The following is an 18,011-nucleotide window of genomic DNA, read 5'->3' on the forward strand; positions in this document are numbered from 1 at the left end:
GGTCAGTAAAAGAAGTCATCAAAATCATCAGTATTTTTGTCTAATTTTCTAATAAAAATATATCCATATTTTTAAATCAAGAAAATGTACTTGAGACAAAAAGTATATACGATTACTAGTGTAATCAAATAAATGCGTTGACAAAATTGAGCAGAGTTTTTTATAAAATAAGAAAACCATTTTCACCAAAGGAGTAAAAAAGAAGAAGAAAAAAAACAGTAACTGAAATGACAGTGTCATGTGTGTAATATGCCATGAAACTACAAACCAAAACAAAAATAAACTAAAAAAAGGAATAGTACATAAACATACTAAAATAAGACTGTGTTGAGGTCGTTTCCCTGCCTTCAGCTTGAGTAGCTGGGATGGGATCAAGCATCACTACATGGGACAAGCAGTTTGGAGAATGGAAGAAGGGACAATAAAATAAAATTGTCTTTCTTTGCACCAGTTTCTCCTGTGAGACTGACCCTGTAATAAGTTCATGGTGCCATTCCAGGGCTACATCACATTAAAGCTCATAAACCATGAGTGTGTTCATGGAATCTCAGAACTGGCAAACGAAACGGGGTGAAATTCATTTCTGAGCCAAGCGTCAATGACTGGACTAAGCCAGATATGCTTTCTTTACACCTCACAGACTGTTAGGTCTGTCGCTGACCCAGCATGCACTCACGACTAGTCATAAGTCTGTTGAGTTTTTAAGTCATTAACCAGGCTCGGTCAACACGCCGCCAGTGCTTTGGGTTTGGAACAAGAGTCTCCAGCGAAGTGCCTTGTGTCAGAGCTCACTGCCAAAACATTCAACTGGGTACTTCACTGACCTTCCAAAACAGTCCATTTTTCACAAGTGGGAACAGTCGGGACCCGAGCCCGAGTTAGAGTTATAGAGACTTCCAGTGTGTTTCTATGGTTACTGGTTTAGCAAGTGTGTCTGGGTTTTCATTTCATTTTAGGTTGCTAAGTTTCATGTCAGCACTGTAAGGGAAACAGAGCATAGAAGACGTCTGAAACTAATGTGACATTTAACATTTTTCCTTTATTTATACTATGGTTTTAATTTCACTAGTGCGTTTTTTTTAGATTGTCATAGCCAAAAAATTAGCATATGGGTAAGACAGAGCAAATCCTCCATTTTGTCTTAGTCCTCCTTAAAAACATCTTAAATCAGACTTTGTTGGACATAAAACACAATGACACTGCAGAGAAAAGCTGCAGCAATTCACGCAATTAAATAATTTGTTTTGACTAAATATCATGTAAAACTGCATAACAACAGTTCACAATGTGTCAGATAATAAGTTTGGCAGGAAATTAATTCCAATTTGAAACTATGCAAAAAGACCAACAATCCTCAACATGTTTAGATGGGTAATGGCTACACATTATATATCAAAATGTAATGCGCAAGTCTAAAATGGCCATTTTAGACCAGGATAGCTTAAATTGCTTCAAGATGAATTTTAATCAGCAGAGAGAGCAACTTCAACCTAGTGAAACTTTCTGTCCCACCTCACAAGCCTGAATTACATAGGTCATTAAAACTTTTTTGGTTTGTCATTCATATCCCAGTTTTCAAGCACAGAGCCTTTCTGACAAACAAGAGTGACGAAAAATCACAGATCTACTCTACTCAAGAGCCAGGCACCAAAATGTAAAGAGGAGAGACATGGGACACAGTTTTACTCAGAGATCGAGTCTGAACATTCACAAAACATGACCTATACAAACGTTACCCACGGGGTGACAAACAGACTTTTTCATATCCAGCAGTTTACCATAAACACGCAGTCAAAGCACGTGGTCTACTGTTTATTTTCAAGTGGGCAGATCAGGGGGGCACACATTAAGCGTCCCTAGGGGTCTGGAGGATTTCCTGCGGGGCCATAGTGCCACAGTGCGAAGACCGTTGAGAGATGTACACTAAACACGGCAGGAGGCTTAAACAGCCAATGTATTCTCATCCCAGGGCGTCATATAGGTGACGCTTTTGAAATTGCGTCTAAATCCGACGCACATGGCATCCTTTCGCGTCAATATAACACGCTTCGGTTATGGGTAGGTTTTGGTCTGGGGTAGTGTTAGGGTTAGACCACTAGGAGGCGCCTTCTGGCCCATATATAACTGCGTTTCATTTTGACGCCAAAGGGTGCCATGTGCGTCGGATGTAGACGCAATTTCAAAAGCATCACATATATTACGCCTTGGGATGAGACCGGGCTGAAACAGCAGGGGCCTCATGTATAAAACTTTCTGTAGATTAAGATTTCATCCTAAAAATATACATACACACATAAGCTAGATTTTGCATACGCACAAAAGTTGTCAGATACCTTTTCCTTCAAATTAAATCCTTCAAATATTTTTCATTATATTGGGATAAGCACAAAAATGGTTATCAGGCTACTGTCTGTCCGTGCAAGACACCAACGGCACACCTGCGTTCAGCACAGGTTGTACAGTAGTATTTCAAACCAACTGCAACTTGACAACGAAGAACAAACGAATGTTACAGTGAATTACTGACTGTGAAACTTGCCCGGGGCAGTGACAAGCGCCTCTCACTGTTGTGCTCCATTTCTGGTGCTTTCAGTCAAGTCACGCTGGCTCTGAACGAAAACGCGTTGTGGAAACGCATTAGCCTAGTACTTTATGTCCCTCTCTGATATAATAGTTTTTCAAGATGGCGGAACATGGAAGACTCTGTGGACCCACCCGTCCCATGTATATAAAGATAATAAAACATAAATTCTTTGTTTACGAGGATAAGTCACATTATTGGCAGAGGTATTTGTACACCATTGAGGACATATTTCTGAATAAAAATCGATTTTAGATAATAAAATACCTTAAAAAAAGTACACATTGCCCCTTTAAAAATAAATCTGCTATTATCACTGATTGGGTGTGATATGCAGCACTTTCAGCCAGATATTAAAACGGGTCCCTATCTTCATTTGCCTGAGGGAATGGCAATGACTTTGGCGAGCAGTTTACAAGCTAACATCCTTTCCATCGGCTCATGACATACAATGTGATACTATGGCAGCACTGAAAATAGCTGCTGTTGTAGAAAGACAACTGTGAGAGAAGCAGAACAGAGACATGAGTAGGCGTTCGTTTGCCAGAATATTTCTTTCCATTGAAATACCACACGGGTGTTGCATAATACAGCACGGGCCATTATTGGATCTCGGGGTGAATCAGAGGAAATGAGCTAGTGCATTTAAGATTCTGTTTTACAGGTAAAGTGGTTCATGCAGAGCAGGGGAAAAAAACAATTGGGGTCTCAATTCTTCTAAGAATAAACGTTAGTGTTTTATTCTATTTTTGAGCTTTTATTAAAAAAAGTATTAAAAAAACAGGAAAGAAAGGAATCAGGATATGATATATAGATAGGGTTTGAATGTTTCCACATGAGCACCAAGATGAAACGTTTGTTAAATCTAACAGTATTTATAAGCACTGCTCTCTCTGAGCCTACAGAAATATCCATGTTATAATGATTCCGTAATACTGCAAAACTATTAGAGGTGGGCGATATGACTAAGTTCATGTCGTGATACGAGCAATTTTATTTTAAGATAATATACATCACAATACAGTTACTTTCGCTTAAAATAAGGTTGTTATGATGAAGAACTTTAATGACTTAGAAATGTAACAAATATGCATTCTACACAATATTATACTAGTCTACTAGTAAAAGGCTCAAGGATACTGAAGAAGAGTAAACAGTCAGCTATTAAAGAAGAACAAAGAAACCAAATGCAAGCAACAGGACAATAAAAACAAAAGAACAAAGATTCATAAACAGAAGAATTTGCGTGTGTGCACATTGAAAATTGCCTGTCAGAAAAGCATCCTGCACTGTAATTGGCAAAGCTTAAAAAATGCATGAATAGGATAAACAATTACGACGCAACACTGAAATGTCACAAGCATTTATAAAAATAATAATATAAAAATACTTCCCAAGTGTAAGTGCTGTAGGTATTAAGAATGATTCTCCTTTGAGTTGCACTTATATAGCATATAAAAAGAAAGCATGCAATTTCGGACTGTAAAATTGGGAAGCTATACGAAAATGTTTCTCTTCTCAAGTTTTTCTTCTCCAGAACTCCAGTACGTGGAATATTCATCATATTTAGCCACCAAATTGAAAATATGAGGAACAAAATCACTAGACTATATGTCTTCACATTTTCATGCAGCAGGCACGGTTTTAACCAGAGATCTGACTCATTTCATATATGATGCTGCGAGTGTATCATTAACTATTACATACCTTTCTCTTGTTATACATTTGCAAGAGAAACCTGCATAATCTCTATGCAATAGGGTAATATATATATATATATATATATATATATATATATATATGTATAAATATATATATATATATATATATATAATAAAAAATATATTAATTATAGTTATAACTATATTATATATTAATTAAATATATATATATATATATATATATATATAAAATAAAAAAAAAATGTTTCATATCCAGCAAAGCATAATTATGGCAAAAAATATTTGCATTTCTCCAGCAACTCACCGTTTAAGCATGCTAATGACACAACATCATCTATTTGATAACAGAAATACAAACAGAAACGAGAGGATGTATTTGGTTATAAAATCTGTTGTTGTTGTTTAGCAGGCATGTACATCCAAATCAGGTTATTTTTGTCGTCAGTCTGGCACATGCAATTTGGCACGAACGAGTTCGAAAATGTGCCCCCTCTCACTCTATTTTGCTCACCAAAATAAAAAAAAAAACCTCAGACAGTACAGCTGAGAACAGACTGTACTATATGTCAAGAGGCAGGTAGCTCGCTCTTAAGGAAACTCAATGGCCTCACACTGCAGTCTAACTTGACGCATTCCCTGAGTTGTGTTTACAGAGGGCTGGGGCAAAACCAGCATAACACAGACAAAAACCTATTTGATCTTTAAACATCATAAAGTGCACACTAGTGTAAATACTCAGACAAACCCAAGTCAAAAAAAGGTTTAAGTTTTATAAGCTCAAATGCTCACCTTGACTCTCCTGTTTGAACTCGTTTATCAAAATGAACAAATATTTTGTCGTGTCATTTGGTTCATTCAACAAACGAAATGAACGAATTGACTCGGAAAAAGATTTGTTCATTTCGATGAACGAGTTCAAACTTTTTTTTTAAATGAGCGATCGTTTCGCTTGATAAGATCCTTAAGATCCTTTGCACTGAAACGGTCTTTTGGACCTTGAACCGTTTGGTGCCAAGTAAAGTGCATTACAGTATATGGAGAAAATCCTGGAATGTTTTCATCAAAAACCTTAATTTCTTTTCGACTGAAGAAAGAATGATATGGAGATCTTGGATGACATGGGGGTAAGCAAATTATCAGCAAATGTTTTTTTTTTTTTTTAAATTGAACTACTCCTTTAACTTTTAAATTCATATGATCGCTAAGTTCATAACTTTTCTTAACTGGGTTCGTAACACATTTAAAAAAGGCATGAGAGTGTGACAGACTGGATTGTCAAATGAAGGTGTAAACTCAGCTTCTGTTCGTTAGTCAGTTTCTGTTGGACAGCAAAAGATATTTGGCAGCTTTCTGACTGCTGGCAGCTTGGCAGACAGCTGCAGTGGTGAGAGACTCGTTGGACGTGTGGTTATGTAACCATCAACATTCAAACATGCAGTTTAACATCAGGGGCTCCGCAACCAGGACCAGCACAAGCACTGACTGACATCTGATACAAATATGCAAAGGTGGTCCGAAACACTCCAGTAATCTGTGCAGCGAACTTTGCAGTATATCCAACAACAACAACAACAAAAAAACATCATGACCTCAGACAATGTACAACTTGTTCTGCCCTTTGCAATCCCAACCATTGTCCTTCCTCTGTATCACACTTGTGCACACAGCAAAACTCAAGCCCCTTAAAAGGCTTAAAAGGCAGGCAGAAATCAGAATCACAGGTGCGGGATATCACAGCTAGATCACTCTGAGAGGCCCGTCAGAGATTTAGAGTATTGAAGCAGCCCATGCTAATGACGGATCTGATGCCAGACATGCTTTGCTGGAGCTCAGCCTGGTGCTGTTGATCCCCTTTGCGCCTGGGGATTTACCAGCCAAAGCCCCCTAAACCCCTCCTTCCATCTGAGCAAAGAGAAAAGAAGCAGCTTCAGTCACACGGCTGATTGCCAGGTCCATTTCTTACTGCACTGAAATGCATTATTTAATCAATCAAGTTCTACGTAGTCCCCACCTCCATGTTTGATTATAAGCTATTTTGGCTAATATTATGTTTTTTTTAGCCACCAAACAGAGTGTAGTGTGTTTAATCATGTTTTAGTCCAAGAATTCCAAAGATTTCTCATCCAAAATTTCGTAGGCCTGGTGATCACAAAGACTCAGCTTTCATTGTAAACAATGTATCACCTGGACACAGGGTGGAGGCGGGACAACAGGTACACTCTGAAAAAAACTTTTTTTTTCAAAGTTGTAAATAAAACAGTGATTATAAGAGGATGTTTTATGAGAAAGTACTATTTCAGTCTTTTTACTTTCACAAATAAATGACAAGCAATTTCTGAGTGAAAATAGATTCCAAGTAAATCCTATTCAAAATGTCTTCAGAGTAGGACAGGTGTGTTGAAGCAACTGATTGGAAGCAATAAGGATGGCTCATGATAAGTGACTATTCAACTAGTTTTGGTAGTTTCAACTAGTCGAAAGATAGATTTAACTGTTAGATAATTTTCACCAATTAAAAACAATACATATTGATAAACTATTTCAAAACCGTTTAAACGAGTTATCACCATTCTTCAAGGATGCACTGAAAGCTTGGTTGAATTTCTAGTACCACCTAGATACAATTCAAGATATTCACACACACTTGCTATGGATGAATTCAAACATTACGGTTGGAGACAAGCCATTGTTGTGGGAGGAATGTGTAAAAAATGGGTTAATATTTGTCAATGACCTTTTTTTTTGGCATCAGTTAGAATTCAACCAGCTGATTTCTGCAAATCCTAAAACTTGGAAAATAAAATTGCAAAATGGTAAGAAGAATAAATGAAGGGTTTGTCTCCCACCAATAAGATGCCAAAAATGGTTGTCTGGTGTAAAGATAAATAAAAGAATGTAGATTTGGAGTTTAAATATCACAGACACTGTACTTTTTCCACACAGAACCTGCCAGTTTTGGGAAGATTCATTTAATGATCCAATTTTGTGGAAGGATTACTTTAGAACAAATTATAGAACTATATTGATTCATATTCCAGAATATTTCCACTTAAATCTTTTATAAAAGTATTGCAAAAAAAAAAAAAAAAAAAAATCAGATTATGTGGGGATGAGGAAGAGGATTTGATGCATTGGTTTTATTTTTGCCCATATGTGGCTAAGTTTTGGGTCAGTATACAGTTATGGTTAAGGTCTATGGATATATTATTTTACGAACCACACCTCAGAATATTTCGTTGCGTCTTTGAGGGTAAATGCACACATTTTTTTAATATGATTATCTTGATGGGTAAAATGTTTATTTTAAAGCTAAAACTATATAAAATGTATGTATAAACAACTTTATGAATAGAGTTGTACAGTTTCAGTGTAGTATAATCTTCAGTATATGCTGGAAACAATTATATGAGTTTTTATGATAACCAACGTTTGTGCCAACGTTTTGTGTTTACTGGGATGATAATTAACGGTACCATTACTAGAAATGTGTACCTTGGATAGTATACAGTTTGCATAGATACAAAATGCAGAAAAATATATTTTTGACTCTGACTTTGAACCAATTCTGTAGAATGTTTAAATAACATCATCTAATTTTATCGTAGCTAGCTCATCTTTGTCAGATGATGTGCGTTTCAATTATGTATTCAATTATGCATTGTGTAAGGAATTTTTTGACAGACAAATGAAGCATGTAGCTTGATGAATAAAAAAAAAACTGTAGATCATTGTACAGTAACTGTGCATGAAAATGTAATTTGTACTTTGACGGTTCATGAAAATACATAGTTTACTGCATCCCTACTAAACCACAAGGGATACGGAAGAGGAATGTTTGTGAGTGAAACAGACAGCGAGTGTCTGTCTTTGACTGCTGAGCTCAGCCGTGTTCAAGCATCTCACGCTCTCTCTCTCACACACACACACACACATACACCTCCAATATTCAAGGAAGAAGTTGAGCCAGGCCAAGCGTGAAGACACATGCAGATACACATGTTTTCAGGGAGGAAAGGACGAGAGGGGGAGAAGTCTCAGACCGAGAGTAGAGATTTTGGATTGGCTTTCCTTGGGGTGGAGTCTGAGATTCTTATTTCTCTATGACGTTGAAGTAAAGAGCTGCTCCTTGTTATCAGCACTCTGATTCTGGGAAATTGTATACATTTGACCCTATAAGAGCAATGAGATAAGACAGTTTAAAATATCAGAGTACAACAGCGTAGACCCAAAAGAGCCGAGTGTTCTCCTCCTGCTCAATACGATCCATTTCAGAGCGGTCAATAATTAGAAAAGTAAACCACAACTATCGGACAAAAGCCTGTGCCAGAAAATGTCTTTGCATGCCAGCAAATCTCACAGCTGTGGCCAATCTAAATAAACGAACTGTTACTTTTGGATACATGTACACTGCAGTAAACAAAGTCAGTCTGGAAGAGATGTCAAAGTGCATCAATACAAAAACAGCCCTATTGGATTGAACTCTGTCCTGGACAGAAATACATTTAAAGTTATACTTTAAAAAAAAAAAAGTGTTTCTCCTAGATATCGACTACATAAGGGTCAACTGAGCAGCTAACCACAGTGCATATTAAGTTGTTACAATGCAATCTATAGGGATGTAAAAAAAAGTTTTTGGGCCAAATTCAAGGTACTTCATTTACTACGATTTCCTACTTCAAATTAAATGTGTACAGTGTGAAAGTACTTTAATACGCTTCAAAGTCTGTCATGAATTTGACTGAATAAAATAGTAGACTTTTACAATGCTGCTTAACAAAGCTGTAACAGCTACATTTGCCAATAGGTGTTTTTTTTTTTTTTGGGGGGGGGGGGGGGGGCTTGGGCAAGACAGCCTCTGACAAAAATGGGAGTCATTTGATGTCTTGAAACTGTCCAGGATATAATAAGAACCTTTAAAAGAAAACCAATAAAAACACATCAGTAATAAAAAAAGGGAAGAGTGAGGAAATATTACTCCCTCTTCATTAACAAATAGTAATACCTAGTTTCAATAAACATGCAACACAAAATATAGAAAGGAAAGATATGTAATGTTATTGAATAGAGGCTGTCAATAGTGTTGACCATGCCCATAGTCATTTGCATTACAGGAGTTGGCAATCCATGCCAGTACAAGAAAAGGAAATGCAATCCTCGTCAGTAGTGGTAGCCAACATTCCCCTGGGATTATGCCAGATGATGTTCAACACAACTGCACCGTGCAAACAAACACCTGGCCCAAATTTTGCACTATAAGACACGACTAAATTATATGACTAAACGGTACTGCTGATATGACACAATTTAAAGTCATGTGATGAACAATTATAAATGAATAAAGTGAACACATAACAAAAGCAACAATTTTTAATTTGCATGAAGTTAAACTTCTACACAACTTTTTCCAAACCGGTGGGTATGCCTTAATTCAACATTTGAATAAGAGTCACGTGGGTGCTTTTAAGATTGAGATCACTTGAAATTCTACAGTAGTGTTCATCGAAATGCTATAAAACACTACTTGTTTTAAACAACAATGGCTCCAAGGCTACGTTCACACTGCCAATACAAATTGGATTATTTGTGTATCCGATTGGAATCTAAACCAACCAACAGATCTGATTTGCGTTTCAATGCCGCTCTTTTGTTTTCAGTCATGGCAATGCTGGTAGATATATGCCAAAAACGACAACAACTGCAACATGGAGGAGTTTGCAATACAGATGTTGTCTTATCAACAACATGACAAAGTGTATCAGGCACACTGGACTACTGCGTCTGATGAGGCAGTGGCAGAAAGGTAGCAGGCTGGTATGGCTTTATTCCATGCTGTCGTCTCCCTCGCTCTCAAAACACGTCTCCTATATTGTCGTTTTCTGCTCGTCTGGCACTTTGTAACAACACAACTTTGTTTCTGCAGCAACTTTCAGCATGTTTCCAATAACAAAGTCTGACGTTTACATTTTGTGGCGTGAGAAATTCACATAAACCACGCAAAATCCGATCTGAGCAGTCAGACTGAAATGGATTTCCAGAAATGCGATTTGAATAGGATTTCAAACCACATTTAAAAGTAGCTTGAAATGGATTGTTTGCCATTCACCGATGCTAATGCTAAATCTGATCGTATTTCAATGCACAAAAATCAGACTTAATGAGGCTTAATAAACGCTGAACCAGGAAGAAAAAACCTTCCAACACAATACAAAAGTGAAATAATATTTTCAAACACTGGAAAACCCTGAAGATCAACACAAGATCTGATTGCCATTGACTTGTGAAAGTACGATCCAGATAGTGTGGCTATGTGGGTATAGTAAAGTATGTGACGGCACCCTAGCAGGTATGTGGAACTGTTGTGGAAGGACTAATGATTAGCCCATTGCAGTTGTTAGGACAATGCTTGTTCACAGCAAAGTATGAGGTAATGGTGCCTAAATGGCAATGTTTTGGGAAATGGAACAAATTCGTAAAGGAAAGATAAAAATAACTGGGCATGTGAAAAAGACGACATGCAAAAAATAAAAAAAATACAGTTAGTGAGGTCCAAAAGTCAGAGACAACTAGGGAAAACTATTTTTTTTTGGATTATTTTTCAATAAAAAAATAAAACAAAACAATTTTTTTTCCTCTTAGTATCAAGTTCAACTTATATTAGCATATGGTGCTTCAACGGATTATTTCATTTTATTTTTGTAAAATTAAATAAAGCTGAACAAAATATCGGACTAAAATCAAAAATATTAGAGGAAAAACTTAAAATGTTGAAATGCTGCTTTGGAAACTAAATGAACTATGTCTGAGATACTAAAATTACAAAAACACTTAAAAAAATTTAAGATAAATGAAAAAAAAAAAAACAATAACTAATAGACGTAACAAAAGCACATCAAGTTACTAAAACATATGCTAAAATTAAAAGGAAACTGAAAATAAAAGCCAATTCAAAATATATTATAGCAGTAGGCTTATACAAATAATACTAAAATAACACAAAGCAAAAAGCAAGAAAGAAAATACAGCAGATTTTAAAATATAAAAACTAATTTCACCTTATTTCAGTTATCAAATTCTCTATACTCTTTTACTTAAATAATATTAAATTACTGTTAAATTAAAATTTAAAATTATTTTAACTTGGTTCACAAACTCGAGCTTCGCCAGTAACAGCAGCAAGAATGCTTTCATAAACAGAATGCCAGCATGAGGCAGGTGTCAGACTAGAGATGATAGTGACAATCACCTCCTGTTCTCTTGCTATTAGAGTATTACACCAGAAACATCAAATTCTTCTGAAAGGACGAAAGACAGAAAGTTGACATTTCTGGCTCCTGAAAACAAGAGCAAAATGCTCAGCACCTGTGGGTGTGAAAGGTGGGGGATTAAGGCCATGTCCACACTAGTATACGTTTTCGTTTGAAAACGTATATTTTTCTCTCCGGTTTGGCCTTCCGTCCACACCGAGACGTTTTAAGTCAATGAAAACGTAACTTTTGGTAACGGTCTCCAAAGCAGCCAGATAAATTTGAAACCGCTGTTTTCGCGTTGTAGTGTGGACTGTGAAACGGTAAGTTTAGTCATGTGATCCATGTTGTACCAATAGATATTCATGTTTACAGGTATTGTGACTGTTATGTGCCATTTACTTTCACACTGTTGCTAGAATATGTTACTTTGCACATTCTTCATATCTCAGCCGATGCCCTTTGCAGACATCCCCATTCATTTCACCTGTCTTCGCAGGCGGACTGGGACTCTCAGAGGGGAGCAGTGTGGCGTGATGACTGGGCATTTAATCAGTTTGGGTTGTTTAAGATAACGGCCAAGTTCTTATCTTTCTGCAATAACATACCCGACAGGATGATGATTCTGTTTTTCTACTGCGATGCTGATACGGTGTCCCTAAAGAACACTTTCCTACATTTCAGTTATTTGACACATTTCTACACAAAATATAAACTGTTAACAAACCACCCAGGAGTCTGTATATTAACCACCCTGAGTCCATATTTTGAGGGCTATTGTGGAATTAAATTGTTTCCCTTTATCCAAATTCCATCATAAACACGGAATACTTTTCAATATTAATATACTTCTATATATTGTAAACCATTACATTCTGAAGAAACATCTAAATGAATCTCTTTCTCAATAAAATACTAAAATCTTTCAAAAATGAGAGAACTCAAAAAGATTTTACAAAATGTATTTTTAAACAAATAAATGATCTACATACAACTGAAACTCTAGATGGCGGAGGCTGATCGGTCCTTAAAGGAGTAGTTAAAAATTTGAATATATTTTGTTGGCCAGTTCTTTCTAGGAATTTGACTGTGCATTCATATTACATTTAAAGGGCACCTATTATGGAAAATTCACTTTTACATGGTGTTTGAACATAAATGTGTGTTGGCAGTGTGTGAGCAAAACCACCCTAGAATGATAAAAATCCATCCAGTAGTTTTTTTACAATCTCAATAAATCATATGCACTGCCTCAGAACGAGCTGTTCTGAGATCCAGGTCTTTGTGACGTAGAACGGGAGACAGGGGGTTGATTGACAGTGTGGCTGTGGCCTAGACCCCGCCCTCGGTGATCTGTACACACCATCCTTCATTGTTTCAACGACGACAGCCGGTAATGTCTCTTGGAAACGTAAATTTATGTTCTGTCGTGGACTCGTGGGTTAATCCTGTTGTTGTGGCTTAAAAGTTAATCCTCAAGTGTGGATTGTCGTCTACTGTTTGCGATCCACCGTCACCTCCAGTAACAGTACGTGTATTTTATGATTTTAGAGCAAATAGTCTTTTCAGTCAATGTCAGCCAATTCAATAACAAATGCGTCTAAAGTTATTGCCGTCATAGGATGTCTGTGTATATAATTTAAAACCTTGTTTGTATAGTGTGTAACCACACGTTTATAAATATATATATTTTTAAAGATATTGTATTAAAAACTGCATATATGTTGGTGTTCTGTAAGTTAGCCATCTTCTCACATTTGCCACAGAAGCACCTATGACAAGTAGCTAAACATGACGCCACAGGTCCCTCGCATAAATGTAATTTCGCTCGTACGTTGCAAACTTTATCACAGAATGTATATGTAGTTTCAAAAAATTGCGCTAGTGTCTGTGTGTGTGTGTTGGACATCCATCATTTCAAATGGGACGCGATTACAACTCTAAAGTACATAAAAGTATCAAATAACCATACCGAGACGTACTGGTCCATTCTCATTTGTTTATTCTGCCGGAGTCTCTTCATACTATTTAAATATTCCGATTCAAACGTACTCTGAATGACATTCAATACGGCGCGTCTCTTCACTCTCTCAGTACCGACTGCCTGCCATAGGTATCAAGTTACGCCCTCATCCAATGGCAGGGCGGGGATATACAGCTCATTTGCATTTAAGGTGGAATACCCCCTGAAACCGCTCATTTTTAAGCAGGCCCCAAAATGACATTTTCAAATGGTTATAATAAATTAACTGTGGGGTATTTTGAGCTGAAACTTCACAAATACATTCTGGGGACACCAGAGACCAATATTACATCTTGTAAAAAGGGGCATAATAGGTGCCCTTTAAAATGTGCCAAGTAACTATTGCAGCACCCCTTAGTTAGAGTTGCTAAATCAAAAATCAAAACTTGCTAAAAGAGTGTGTGCAGGGGAGAAGCAAGTAGCGAACTTGATGTCCAACCGGTCCGTTTATGTTTGTGAACATGTTCAAGGATAAGGTGAAAAGGAGAAAAGAGATGCACTGAGGGTTGATAAGGACAAGGCACTGTGCACATACTGTGATCCTTCAGATCTACACTTCATGCCATCCGCCGCTGATGGGGCCTGTGTGGCATGCTGGCATGAAACAAAGCACATTAACATCAGCAGAGAACGTTATTATTTTTCTTCACAGTGTGAATTCTAATGCCTCAGAATGCCATTGTTTTACTGAGACAAATCTTTCATGTCCTCCATTTTGCATGTGAAAGAAATGTAAATGGAGCAGTTAAGCCAGGGAAAACCTGAAGATGAAATTCAGCCAACAGCTCATTAGTCTGACGGTTATAGCGCACCACAGGTGCTGCGGTGTCCTAGCTAACGAGGTAAGCAATGGTCATTAAAGATTCTCGCGCACTTACTGGCGACACGCGGCCGTTAACCTTGCTAACCTCTGTGGATTTCAAGAGAGTTTGACGACGAAAGTTACAAATGTTTTTTGACCTTGCCATGCTCTTTTCTAATGAAACCATTAGAAGGAAGATACGCTATTAGATTTCTGTTTCTTTAGAAATAAAGTTAACTTTAACATAATAGGGCCATCTATGAGAATTATGAAGGACAGTTTAGCCAAAAATGAATATTCGTTTCTTTCTGTCATTATTCAAACACATTGTTTTTGATTACCGTTTTATGAATAATGTGTATTCAAACATACTGCTCACTTGACAAACAATTATTTGCATACCATATATAACACGAAGAGAATACTTTATAGCACGTATACTATGCATAGAGAGAAAGTAGGCATATTAAAGATGCAGTGTGCGATTTTCAGCAGCATCTAGCGGTTCGGTAATTATATTTATTAATGCAATTATCTCATTATGCAATTATCTATATCAACCACTTGGCAGTTGCTACAATGCATTTAGGGGTGTGGTCCTGGTCAAGACAATCTCCTGAACTCCAAACTGAATGTCAGAATGGGAAAGAAAGGCTATTTAAGCAATTTTGAGAGTGGCATATTTGTTGGTTCCAGACGGGCCGGTCTGAGTATTTCACAATCTGCTCAGATATTTCACGCACAACCATTTCTAGGGTTTACAAAGAATGGTGTGAAAATGGAAAAAACATCCAGTTTGCGGCAGTCCTGTGGGTGAAAATGCCTTGTTGATGCTAGAGGTCAGAGGTGAATGGGCCGACTGATTCAAGCTAATAGAAGAGCAACTTTGACTGAAATAACCATTCGTTACAACCGAGGGATGCAGCAAAGCATTTGTGAAGCCACAACACGCACAACCTTGAGGCGGATGGGCTACAACAGCAGAAGACCCCACTGGGTACCACTCATCTCCACTACAAATAGGAAAAAGAAGCTACAATTTGCAAGAGCTGACCAAAACTGGACAGTTGAAGACTGAAAAATGTTGCCTGGTCTGATGCGTCTCGATTTCAGTTGAGACATTCAGATGGTAGAGTCAGAATTTGGCGTCAAAAGAATGAGAACATGGATCCATCATGCCTTGTTACCACTGTGCAGGCTGGTGGTGGTGGTGGTTTCTTGGCACACTTTAGGCCCCTTAATGCCAATTGGGCATCATTTAAATGCCACAACCTACACGAGCATTGTTTCTGACCATGTCCATCTCATTATGGCCACCATGTACCCATCCTCTGATGGCTACTTCCAGCAGGATAATATACCATGTCACAAAGCTCGAATCATTTCAAATTGGTTTCTTGAACATGTAAATGAGTTCACTGTACTAAAATGGACCCCACAGTCACCAGATCTCAACCCAATAGAGCATCTTTGGGATGTGGTGGAATGGGACATTCGTGCCCCGGATGTGCATCCAACAAATCTCCATCAACTGCAAGATGCTATCCTATCAATATGGGCCAAAATTTCTAAAGAATGCTTTCAGTGCCTTGTTGAATCAATGCTACGTAGAATTAAGGCAGTTCTAAAGGCGAAAGGGGGTCAAACACAGTATTAGTATGGTGTTCCTAATGATCCATTTAGGTGGATGTAGATACATATAATAAGAACTTTACTTTTTTATTATTATTATTATTGAAAACAACCATAAAGACTTTCATAAATCCACAAGTAGTCCACAGGAAAAGGAATGACATTGGGAGAGTAAATACACTGTAATTTTCACATCACATCAGCTAGGAACACATTATCACTGTTGCCAAAAAGTCACTTAAATATAAAATTACAAATTACAACCAAGTATTCCAAATGAAAAGCACTGTTGCCGCTTAGTTCAAGCAACAACACGTCTCATTCACACAGTTCTCCGCTTTGTGCTGATACACTCAAAAATAATATCATTAAGCTCTCCCACCTCACCACCACACACTGCATTAAAATACATAGCTCTAGCCAACTGTGTCTGAGGCAAACAAAGCCAAGTTTTTCATGTTACTTGAGATGATGGAAACTGTTTGATCACATTAGAGAGTTGACTTAACTCCAAACAAAACCAGCCTAAATAAAATAGTCGCTAACAACAGTATGAAACACAAACACTTTTCAAGTGCATGACAAGCGTAAAGGATTTAAATGTAGTACCAGTGGTTAACAATCATTGAATGCAATCCTTTGATTGCAACATGAAAAATTATAATAACAAAAAAAATGTAGGCTAGTTAATACCTAAGCAAAGTTATATAATTATAATACCTATAATTACCTAAGCAAAGCTACCAGACTATAACACTAATTTTTAAACCAATGTTGATGATAAATGGGAAATTTACATTTCAAGCCGACTTTAAACTCCAAAAAAAGATTTTACTCCAAATTTTGACTCCAGAAAAGAAGTAGTTCCTGACCTAGAAAACCAGGTAAAATTAAGAATTATTACATTTTGGATTTACTTAAAAACTGTCTATTTTTTTTTTTATAGAAAATGAGCTTAGTCTTTCTAAAAATGTTGTTCAAACCATGACTTCATGCCTTCCAACAGGATATGTTGAGGAACAATGACACTGCATGAAAAAAAGGTGATATGGACAGTGACTGAAATTGAAAATCGCCTTTTTTGTGTTGCGAGTTTGGAACAACACGAAAGTGAATTTTTAATAATTTTCAGTTTTGGAATGAACTATCCCTTTAAGTGCGATTTCTCACTCGAGCATTTGTCCAGTGCTCCCTGTATAGCCTACCACATACACGGGGGAACTCCGTCTATGTTCTATCCTTTCCAAGAATTAGGAGAGAGAGTCAGATTCCTGCGTTATGTGGTTTGCAATGTTACACTAATGTACTGTAGCAAAACGTTATTCTTGGCTGACCGTCGGGACAAAACCATAGACTGAAATGTGTGCTCGCGCTACATTTCTCAACTTGTTTGAACAATCAAGACAGCTGACTTTGACTCATATTGTCCGCATCGTTTAAAGAAAGTCAGTCTTCGTTTTTAACGTATGAAAAGTGCATTAGCTTGGACGGTTGTCACTGAAGACAGGGGTTTAATCAAAAAGCCATGTCAAAGTTTTACTAACATAGCCTACTTCATAAAATATGAATTCTACCGAATCAAGACTTCAAAGAACTACTAGGTAAATATGTTTACCAATTTATCGAATAAGACATAACGTTACATGATGTAGAAACAAAAAAAAAAACATTTGCGGCTAGACCCTACCTGACACAGCTGTTGGCGTTGCTGTAACATTAGCCGTTTACTCTCCAGGGCAGCGTGCCGTGGTCCATCGCTTGTCAAACGGAATTGCTGCTGACGCCTCTCTCTGCGTTATTTGGACGCTCGCGAGCCAACAGGGCTTCCCCTCCTGCTTGTCAAACTGAAAGCGCAATCATGCGTCCAGCTGATCAGGGCAACAACAACAGCCACAGTGTCGCGCAACGCAAACAGTTCACACCGCACCACCCTGCACGCGACGCCCCGAGGGCCCCGCCCCCTTCCCATGCTCTCGCAGATCCTAGGGTGATTAATAATCATGAGGTAGTATCCTCCCGCGTCGCCCATTGGCCGAAGAAGTACCTT

General features: G+C 37.5%; 1 protein-coding gene across 1 annotated transcript in view; it reads right to left on the minus strand.

Moving 5' to 3' along the window:
* Nucleotides 1-17,925, minus strand: part of hivep3b (HIVEP zinc finger 3b) — a 59,636-nt gene extending 41,711 nt beyond the window's left edge. Inside the window, exon 1 of the mRNA XM_039679994.2 lies at nucleotides 17,652-17,925. The gene's annotated coding sequence lies outside the window, so the exon portion shown is untranslated. The remainder of the gene's footprint in view (nucleotides 1-17,651) is intronic.
* Between the last annotated feature and the right edge of the window lie 86 nt (nucleotides 17,926-18,011).

Source organism: Pimephales promelas, chromosome 12, assembly GCF_988280905.1.
Source record: "Pimephales promelas chromosome 12, fPimPro1.hap1.1, whole genome shotgun sequence".
In the NCBI taxonomy this organism is placed as follows: Eukaryota; Metazoa; Chordata; class Actinopteri; order Cypriniformes; family Leuciscidae; genus Pimephales; species Pimephales promelas.